Source organism: Arachis hypogaea, chromosome 11 (assembly GCF_003086295.3).
Source record: "Arachis hypogaea cultivar Tifrunner chromosome 11, arahy.Tifrunner.gnm2.J5K5, whole genome shotgun sequence".
Lineage (NCBI taxonomy): Eukaryota > Viridiplantae > Streptophyta > Magnoliopsida > Fabales > Fabaceae > Arachis > Arachis hypogaea.
Genome location: NC_092046.1, coordinates 116,595,206 through 116,606,181, shown reverse-complemented (window position 1 = coordinate 116,606,181; position 10,976 = coordinate 116,595,206). Strand labels below are relative to the sequence as shown.

At 35.1% G+C, this 10,976-nt stretch overlaps 1 non-coding gene across 1 annotated transcript; it reads right to left on the bottom strand.

Annotated features, from left to right (window-relative positions):
• Positions 1-10,492: 10,492 nt before the first annotated feature.
• On the bottom strand, positions 10,493-10,600 carry LOC112725224 (small nucleolar RNA R71). Its single transcript, XR_003164346.1, has one exon. It is a non-coding gene; the product is annotated as a small nucleolar RNA R71 (small nucleolar RNA).
• Between the last annotated feature and the right edge of the window lie 376 nt (positions 10,601-10,976).

Below are 10,976 nucleotides of genomic sequence, written 5' to 3'. Positions count from 1 at the left end.
TAAAAGTTTAAATGTATAACTGAAAAAGAAAAGAAGAACCCTACAACTCGATACATCTAAGAGGCCAATTAAAATCAAACCAAGGATGACTTATTAAGAAAAGAAAACAGGTAAACAAATTGATCTTTCCTTTTTAAAGAGCTAAGATGCAAGATCTCTTTATATAACAACCTCCGAATCTGAAATTATGAATGTACCAAATTAAAATAAAATTTTATTTGACAATCTATATATTTGTCTTCCAAATTCACATACGTAAGAATGGTCATAATTTACATATATAGAGGAATTCTGCCTATCCGAGTGAACTATTCACTGGAGGAATTGGCGAGACTGTACATAAAAGAGATTGTGAGGTTGCATGGTGTACCACGATGATAGTGTCGGATCGAGATCCCTGTTTTAAATCAAGGTTTTGGGAGTTCTTCAAAATGCTTTCGGTACGAGACTATGTCTCAGCACGACATATCATCCACAAACTGAAGGACAGTCGGAAAGGACTATTCAGACATTGGAGGATATGCTAAGGGTGTGTGTATTGGATCAATCGGGAAGTTGGGACCGTTATATGCCATTGGTGGAGTTTGCGTACAACAAGAACTTTCATACAAGCATTGGAATAGCTCCATATGAAGCTTTGTATGGACGAAAGTGCCAGTCTCTACTGTATTGGTATGAAACCGGTGAATCAAGTGTTTTGGGTTTGGATTTGGTAGCAGAGACCACTGAAAAGATCAAGCAAATTCGAGTTAGCATTCTAACTGCGCAAAGACGATAGAAGAGTTATGAGGATCAAAGAAGAAAGCCTTTATAATTTGAAAAGGGTGAACACGTATTTCTAAAAGTTACTCCAACAATTGGGATAAAAAAAACGATTAAAACAAAGAAGTTAAACGTACATTGGCCCTTTTGAGGTGTTAAGACGAGTCAGGCCGGTGGCTTATCAAATAGCCTTACCGCCACATCTTTCTAACTTACTTGACATATTCTATGTGTCACAATTTCGTAAATACACACCGGATATGACTCATGTGTTAGAGCCCGAATAGTTGAGTTGAAGGAGAACTTAACGTTTCAACTTTCAAGTTACACCTATGAGGATTGATTATACGAGTGTGAAGAAGTTGCGCGGGAAAGAAGTTTTATTGGTAAAGGTAGTTTGGAGTAGAGCCAAAACTGAAGATCATATATGGGAATTGGAGTTAGAGATGCAGAAGGATTATCCCGAGATATTCTCAGGTAATTCCTAAATTTTGGGGATAAAATTTTTAATTAGGAGGAGAGAATGTAAGAATCGGAAGTTTAATCAACTGATTAATTAAAATAAAATAATAATTTTTAATTATCCGGAATAGATTCAAAAATTTAGAAATATTAATTTAAAAATTTGAAGGTGACATTTGGATTCAGCAAATTTTTCCGAGTGAAAAACGTATTTTTCTGCGAAAAGTTGCGTAAAAATGCATATCGATAATTTAACTAGCAATATCGGATTAAGTCTGTCTGGTACTGTGTAAGAAAAATCAAAACTACAGAAAAACTTAAAAAGATATTTAGAATTGAAAATCAGACGATAATTTTAAAGGTTTTGGCCGAGGTTGGGCCAAACGAACCTAAAACGATAACTGATTGGGTCGGGTTTAAGTTGAACCCAAACCCAACATATAAATATCCTATTAATGAGCATTTAAGCTTATTTTCATTGCTGAAAGTGAGAGAGGGACGGTGAGAAGAGAAGAGAATAGGAGGTGATGGTTCCACTATTCATCATCTCCTTGTTTTGGTCATAACTTGAGCTAGGAAGCTCCGATTGGCGTGCTGTTTGTGGCCATGTAAAGTTTTCGCCGAGCTCTTTATTTCTAACTAAACAAAGTGGTAAGAAACTTTCAATTTTCTTACCCAATTCTCTACCCTAACATATTTTAAGTTTTTGGCTATGGTGATTGAGTGAGCTTTGTGATTTTAGTTGTTTATGTATCAACTAATATTGAAAAATTGTTGGGTTTTGCCCCAAATACTATTGGGTGAGGTAAGCCACTTTGAAATTCTTGTGGTTTGATGTATTTGTGAACCTTAGTGTTAATTTGGGTGTATTGTATGATATTAGAGTAAATTCATGTTGATTGGAGTTAATATTGGTGATTTAGATTGCTTGGAGTTGATTTTGGTGGCTGAGCATTGTTGAACTTGTTTGAGGATCAATTTGGTGATTTTTGTGCTTGTTTGGAATTTGGCCAAAGTATGGTTTCGGTTTTCTTTAAATAATATGTAATGTTGTGGGCAACTTAGGCTAGTGGACCTTAAGATAGGATTGAATTGAAGAAATTGCATGAATTGGTTAATTGTTGTTGAGTTTGTTGTGGTGATATGAAGTTAATGTTTATGATAATTTATGATGATTGTTGATGTTGATGAGGAGTTATGATGATTATTGATGTTAATAACAATTGATGATGATTATGAATTTTGATGATGATAAATTGATGAATAATGATTTTGATGGATATGGTTAATGGTTGATGGTGTTTGTTGATGATTATGTTGATAATGGTGTTGATGAGGATTAAAGAAATTAATGAGTATTGATATGAACTATGTTGAATTGAGAACTTTGAATGATCTAGATAGTTGAATGATTGAGAAATGGTTGAGAAATATTTGGTATGAACTTTTGGATTGTTTTGGAATTGTTTGGCCTGTGATTAAATTGGTTTGGTTTGTGAGTTTTGAAAACTAGAGGATTTGATAAAATTTGGTAAAACCTTATTTTTAGCCAATTTTGATGGGTCATAACTTAGTTTTCGGACCCTCAAATTTTGTGAAACTTATCTTGAATGAAAATTGGGTCCGTGTGGTTTATGCTGTTCAAAGGATGGGATGAAAATAATTTTTAATGAAAAAGTTATGCGCATTTAAAGTTTAGGGTAAAAAACTGAATTCTGCAGAAATTGCAGAATTTTAAGGTCATGCATATGCGAACGCATGATGGGCGTTACAGGAATGAAAGAGGCTTGTGCGAGTGTTGTGCGCATACCATGTGTATGTACAAGAGCAAGGTTATGCGTACGCATGACCCATGCATATGCGCGACTTGCTTTTCAGAATCAAATGTTTTTTGTGCGCATATAATGTGCACGCACAGAATAAGACTCGCGCGTACGCACGGATATCCTGTTTTACTGAAATATTTATTTTAACTATTTTTGCCTATCCACTCTGCTTTTTCACTTCTGTAACCCTTGTTTATGATCCCCATAGCTACTGTTTAGGCTTTGGGATGAGTAATAATGTGTTGGGTAAAATAAAAAGGTTATTTTGTTAGGAGTTTAGAGCCGGTGACCTAAGCTTGGAAAATTTTGTGGATGGGTTAACTTGTGTAGACATGGCAGAGTATTATGTTGATGATGATTGAGAAATGAATATGAATTGAGAAATGAATGAGGTTGAGCGATATCTTATTTAAATGGTTTATGAACTTGAAAGAACTTGAGAAATGAGGATGATTGTGATGAGTTGAGAAAATGAAAGTTATTGAGAAATTTTTGAAGATTGATGTTGATGAATTTGTTAAGTACGAGCAGTAATTACTGAATGATAATTATGATATGCATTGATTGGTAAGTCGTTATGCACCTGGCAAGGATGGTGGTTTAGTCCCGCTTGTCGAGGTAGCCGCACCGGCGTATGTGCTGTGGCAGTCTCCCGCCTACATTCAGATGTGAGGGCTGAGGTAGTATCCCACTCGCATAACCTTTCTTGCCATAAGAGTGAGTCGAGCACTTGATAAACCCCATTTTTAGGGTTTATCTTGTGCTTGATTTAGGAAATTTTATCACCTTTTACCCACATTTATCTAATGAAATAGCATGGTTTCATGATTGTCTCCTAATTTGTGCTTAAGTGTGAAAAACATGCTTTTTAGGCCCTTAATTGCTAATTTTGATTCACCTTTGATTCCACTAGATGCCTTGATGTGTTTGTTAGTAAATTCAGATTGGAAAGGCTAGGAATGGATCAAAGGGATAGAGAGGAAAAGCATGCAAATGGAGAAGTCATGAAGAAACAAGGATTTGGGATGCTGAGACCCACGCGCACGCGCAGCAGACGCGCACACGTGGATTGTGACGTCGCATGGCGACGCGTACGCGTGGATGGAAAATTGTTAAGCGACGCGTACGCGTGACCTGTGCGTACGCGTCGATGTTCGCACGTGACTCACTTAAAGGCAAAACGCTGGGGGCGAATTCTGGGCTTCCCAGGCCCAAATCCAACTCACTTCTGATACTATTTAACCCAAGGAATGAAGGGGAATCACAAGTCTAGTCACCATTAGTTTAGTTTTAGTTAAAGTTTTGGGGAGAAAGTTAGTTTTAGAGAGAGAAGCTCTCACTTCTCTCTAGAATTAGGATTAGGTTAGATCTAGAGGTTAATTTCATGCTTTGATTTACTTTTCCTTTGCAATTTCTTCCTCTTCTACCTTTCCTCTCTCTAGTTTAGCATTTAATTCTTATAATTCTCTACTTTTATGTTGATGCACTTTTGTTCTTCCATTTTCATTTTTATGCAATTTATGATTCATGTTCCTTTATTGTTGAATTGCTTAATTCATTTTACTTTTCTTTTATGCCTTCCATGTGTTTGATGAAATTCTTGGTTGGATTTTAGTATAGATTTTGTTCCTCTTGTCCTAGGTAGAGTAATTAGTGACTTTTGAGTTATCTAATGCCTTTGTTGATTGATAATTAGAAGTTGCTAATTGATTTGAATGCCACTAAGGCTAGTCTTTCATCTAGATTAGGCTAGGGCTTGTGGAATCAAGTTAGTTCATCCACTTGACTTTCCTCCATGGTTAGAGGTTAACTAAGTGGGAGCAAGGGACAATTCTCATCACAATTGAAGAGGATAACTAGGATATGACTTCCAATTCTCATACATTGTCAAGAGCTTTTCTAGTTGTTAGTTTAATTCTTTTGCCATTTACATATCTTGCTTCTTATTCCAAAAACCCCAAAATATGCCTCATAACCAATAACAAGAACACTTTATCGCAATTCCTAGGGAGAACGACCCGAGGTTCCAATACTTCGATTTATATTTTTAGGGATTTGTACTTGTGACAAAAAATCTTTTGTATGAAAGGATTATTTGTTGGTTTAGAAACTATACTTGCAACGAGAATTCAATTGTGAAATTCTAAATCGTCAAAAATCCATTCATCAGCACTATATCCCATAGTTAAGAGTAAGTCGGGCACTATATCTCAGGGAGCGCATAAAAGTGAGCTGGGCACTATATCATAGGGAGCGCATAAAAGTGAGCCGGGCACTATATCCTACAGGTGCACACAATGAGCCGGGCACTATATCCCAGGGACCTGGCAGAAAGACGATATCTAAAAGGATGTGTCGGGTTGGCAATTTGAACCGACAAGTGATATCACGAGCCAAATAAGATAGGCATTCATCATATGCATTTTCTATATGGTTGTTTGCTTTGATTAATTGAGTTATGTCTAAATGAATAATATGCCTAATTGCTAATCAATTTACCTACTATATATGTATATTACGTATGCTTTACTTGTTTGCATTATTTGTGTTTCACTGGGATTGAGGAGGATCGGTAGGCGGTGACGATGGGATCGCATGGAGGGTAAGTTGGTGAAGGCTGTAGGACAGCGGGGGGGGGGGGGAGGAGGGGTATAGTTATAATAGAAATTCTTAAGTTAGATTACCCTATTATGGTTAATTATGTAGTTCTTTAAGCTTGAATATTTGTATCGATGAGAAGCTCTAGGATTGCCTTTGGCTTCTGGAAACTTTATATCTTATCTATTGGCACTGTTACAATATTAAGAACCGCCGATTCTCATACCCTATATTGTTGTTGTTTTTCATATGCAGGTCGCAACCCACCTCGGTGAGTTTGCAGATGATGACAGAGCAGAGGATGGCTCAACTTTTATTTTGATTTACTTTAGTAATCTCTCACTTTTGTATATTTTTTTGCTTTAGAGGCTTGTATTTTGAAAACTTTGAGAGATAGAATGTTAGCGGTTTTAAACATCAAAACTCTGATGTAGTCTATTTTGGCTAGCTGGCCTAAACTCCACAGGCTATGACTAGTCCTCTTTTGTTTATATATATATATATTATTTACTCTATATTTTCTGTTTATCTTTTGTGTACGCGTTTGGTTATCGTGTGTGAACGCTTTGCGCTTTTGTATCTCTGTATTTCCTGCGTCCTTGAGCTTTTATTCCTTCATCGGGCTTCTATTGTATGATATTTCTTGATTATATATTATTGTATGAGCTTTAGAATTGTCATGGCGCTTTGTCACCATTTGCTTTATGACTAGAGGTAAGGCTTATGGTGATAGGGTGTTACAAATCACATGAACAGAATAATGCACACAAAAAATGCTCTCAAGCTTATTCTCGATTAAATAGAAATTACCAGTGTTGGTTCCTGAAAATTTGTAAGAAAAAGTACTTGTTTACCCATCACAGTGTTAAACAACTAAGAATAGGAAATTGTTCAAATTAGTAGTGTGATGAGCGGATAATTTATACGCTTTTTGGCATTGTTTTTAAGTAGTTTTTAGTATAATTTAATTAGTTTTTACTATGTTTTTATTAGTTTTTATGCAAAATTCACATTTTTGGACTTTACTATGAGTTTGTGTATTTTTCTGTGATTTCAGGTTTTTTCTAGCTGAAATTGAAGGACCTGAGCAAAAATCTGATTTAGAGGCTGAAAAAGGACTGTAGATGCTGTTGGATTCTGACCTCCCTGCACTCGAAATAGATTTTCTGGATCTACAGAAACCTAATTGACGCAATCTCAATTGTGTTGGAAAGTAGACATCCAGGGCTTTCCAGCAATATATAATAGTCCATACTTTTCTCGAGTTTCGATGACGCAAACTGGCGTTCAAACGCCAACTTCCTGCCCTGTTCTGAAGTTAAACGCCAGAAACAGGTCACAAACCAGAGTTAAACGCCACAAACAGGCTGCAACCTGGCGTTTAACTCCAAGAGAAGTCTCTACACGTGTTAAGCTCAATGCTCAGCCTAAGCACACACCAGGTGGGCCCCGAAAGTAGATTTCTGCATCATTTACTTATTTTCTGTAACCCTAGCTACAAGTTTAGTATAAAAACTACTTTTAGTGATTTATTTTATATCTTTGGACGTTTAGTCCTCAGACCGAGGTCTTGCTCATTCTAGTTCCCCCTCTGGGGCCGAAGCCAATGAACACCATTATCACTTATGTATTTTCAACGGTGGAGTTTCTACACCCTATAGATTAAGGTGTGGAGCTCTGCTGTTCCTCATGAATTAATGCAAAGTACTATTGTTTTTCTATTCAATTCAAGCTTATTCTTATTCCAAGATATTCACTCGCACTTCAACCTGATGAATGTGATGATCCGTGACACTCATCATCATTCTCACCTATGAACGCGTACTTGACAACCACTTCCGTTCTATCTGCAATAGCTTGAGCGTGTATCTCTTAGCCTCCATTCTGAAAGATCGGAGTCTTCGTGGTATAAGCGAGAATTATTGGCGGTCATTCCTGAGATCCGAAAAGTCTAAACCTTGTCTGTGGTATTCCGAGTAGGATCTGGGAAGGGATGACTGTGACGAGCTTCAAACTCGCGAGTGTTGGGCGTAGTGACAGACGCAAAAGGATCAATGGATCCTATTCCAACATGATTGAGAACCGACAGATGATTAGCTGTGTGGTGACAGCGCATTTAGACCATTTTCACTGAGAGGACGGACGGTAGCCATTGACAACGGTGATCCCCCAACATACAGCTTGCCATGGAAAGGAGTATGAATGATTGAATGAAGGCAGTAGGAAAGCAGAGATTCAGAAGGAGCAAAGCATCTCCATACGCTTATCTGAAATTCTCACCAATGAATTACATAAGTATTTCTATCTTATTTTATATTTTATTTATATTTTAATTATCAAAACCTCATTACCATTTGAATATGCCTGACTGAGATTTACAAGATGACCATAGCTTACTTTAAGCCGACAATCTCCGTGGGATCGACCCTTACTCACGTAAGGTTTATTACTTGGACGACCCAGTGCACTTGCTGGTTAGTTGTGCGGAGTTGTGAAAAAGAATTGAGATTATGAACGTGCGTACCAAGTTTTTGGCGCCGTTGCTGGGGATTGTTCGAGTTTGGACAACTGACGGTTCATCTTGTTGCTCAGATTAGGTAATTTTATTTTATTTTTTTAGCTTTTTATTTTCGAAAAATTCAAAAAAAAAATTTAAATAAATTATTCTTTGACTTCAGAATTTTTAAGAATGAATTCTAGAGTTTCATGATGATCTGTTGAAATCTGGCTGGCTGTGAAGCCATGTCTAATCTTTTGGACCGAGGTTTCAACTCATCATCACAAGCGCTTGTTGATTTCTATCAATCTTGCTGTTGTATGTAATGTTCTGCTGAAGCGTGGCTAGCTATTAAGATATGTCTAAAATTTTGGACCGAAACTTTAGACTAACATTGCATGATTCCTGGAATTCTTATTAAAAATTTTTAAATTTTTATTTTACTCTTTCAAAATAATTTTCGAAAAATCCAAAAAAAAATTAATAAAATCATAAAAACAAAAAAATTTTTTTATGTTTCTTGTTAAAGTCTTGTGTCAAATTTTAAGTTTGGTGTCAATTGCATCTTTTTAATTTTTCTTTAAATTTTCAAAAACTCATGCATGTGTTCCTCATGATCTTCAAGTTGTTCTTGATAATCTTCTTTGTTTGATCTTTTCACTTTTTATGTTTTGTGTCTTTTCTTGTTTTTCTTATGCAATTTTGAATTATTAGTGTCTAAAGTTTAAAAATTTTTAAGCTTAGTGTCTTGCATGTTTTTCTTTTCTTAAAAATTTTCAAAAATAAGTCTTGATATTCATCTTGATCTTCAAAGTGTTCTTGGTGTTCATCTTGACATTCAAGGTGTTCTTGCATGCATCATGTGTTTTGATCTTGAATTTTCATGTTTTGCATCTTTTTTTTTTATGTTTTTCTCTCTCTTTACTTTAAATTCAAAAATAAAAAAATATCTTTCCCTTATTCTTCTCATAAATTTCAAAAATTTGGATTGATCTAGTCATAAAGTTTTAAAATTTAATTGTTTCTTATTAGTCGAATCAAATTTTCAATTTAAAAACTCTATCTTTTTCAAAACTTTTTTAAAAAAATCAAATCTTTTTCAATTTTATTCTTAATATTTTTGAAAACTTCAAAATGATTTTCAAAATCTTTTTCTTATTCTTACTTCATATTTTCAAAAATCTCACTAACATTTAATGTTTTAATTCAAAAATTTTTAAGTTGTTACTTGCCTATTAAGAAAGGTTCAATCTTTAAATTTTAAAAAAATCATATCTTTTAGTTTCTTGTTAGTCAAGTAATCAACTTTAATTTCAAAAATCAAATCTTTTTAATTTCCTTTTCAAATCTTTTTCAAAATAAATTTCAATCATATCTTTTTCAAAATTAATTTCAAAATCTTTTTCTAACTTCTTATCTTTTCAAAATTGATTTTCAAATCTTTTTCAATTAACTACTTAACTTTTTGTTTTGATTTTAAAATTCTTATCTTTTTCAAAACCATCTAACTACTTCTCTCTCTCATCATTTTCGAAAATAATTAACTTTTTTTTTCAAAAATCTTTTTAATTAACTAATTGTTTTAAATTTTAATTTTATTTCTTTTAATAAATTCAAATTCTAACTTAAAATTAAAATAAAAAAAATATTTTTCTTTTCTTAAAATTAAAATTTGAATTCTCTTCTTCTCTGTGTTCGAATTTTTTTCTTCTCTTTCTTCTATTCTTCTCTTCTTCTACTCACATAAAGGAATCTCTATACTATGACATAGATGATTCCTCTTCCTTTCTGTTCTCTTCTTTTTCATATGAGCAGGAACATGGATAAAGACATTCTTATTGAAGCTGATCCTGAACCTGAAAGGACTCTTAAGAGGAAACTAAGAGAAGCTAAAGCACAACACTCTGGAGAGGATCTGACAGAAATTTTCGAAAAAGAAGGAGACATGGCCAAAAATAACAACAATGCCAACAATGCAAGGAAGATATTTGGTGACTTTATTGCACCCTCTTCTGACTTCTATGGAAGAAGCATCTCAATTCCTGCCATTGGAGCAAACAATTTTGAGCTTAAGCCTCAATTAGTTTCTCTAATGCAACAGAATTGCAAGTTTCATGGACTTCCATTGGAAGATCCTCATCAGTTCTTAACTGATTTCTTGCAAATCTGTGACACTGTTAAGATCAATGGGGTTGATTCCGAGGTCTACAGGCTTATGCTTTTCCCTTTTGCTGTAAGAGACAGAGCTAGAACATGGTTGGATTCACAACCTAAGGAAAGCCTGAACTCTTGGGAAAAGCTGGTCAGTGCTTTCCTGGCCAAATTCTTTCTACCTCAAAAGATGAGCAAGCTTAGAGTGGAAATTCAAACCTTCAAACAGAAGGAAGGTGAGTCTCTCTATGAAGCTTGGGAAAGATATAAGCAATTGATCAAAAGGTGTCCTACTGACATGCTTCCAAAATGGAGCATCATATGTATATTCTATGATGGTCTGTCTGAGTTGTCAAAAATGTCATTGGACCATTCTGCAGCAGGATCTCTTCATCTGAAAACCCCTGCAGAAGCTCAGAAACTCATTGAAATGGTTGCAAATAACCAGTTCATGTACACCTCTGAAAGGAGTCCTGTGAACAATGGGACACCTCAGAAGAAGGGAGTTCTTGAAATTGATACTCTGAATGCCATATTGGCTCAGAACAAAATATTAACTCAGCAAATCAATATGATTTCTCAGAGTCTGAATGGATTGCAAGCTGCATCCAACAGTACTAAAGAAGCATCTTCTGAAGAAGAAGCTTATGATCCTGAGAATCCTGCAATGGCAGAGGTGA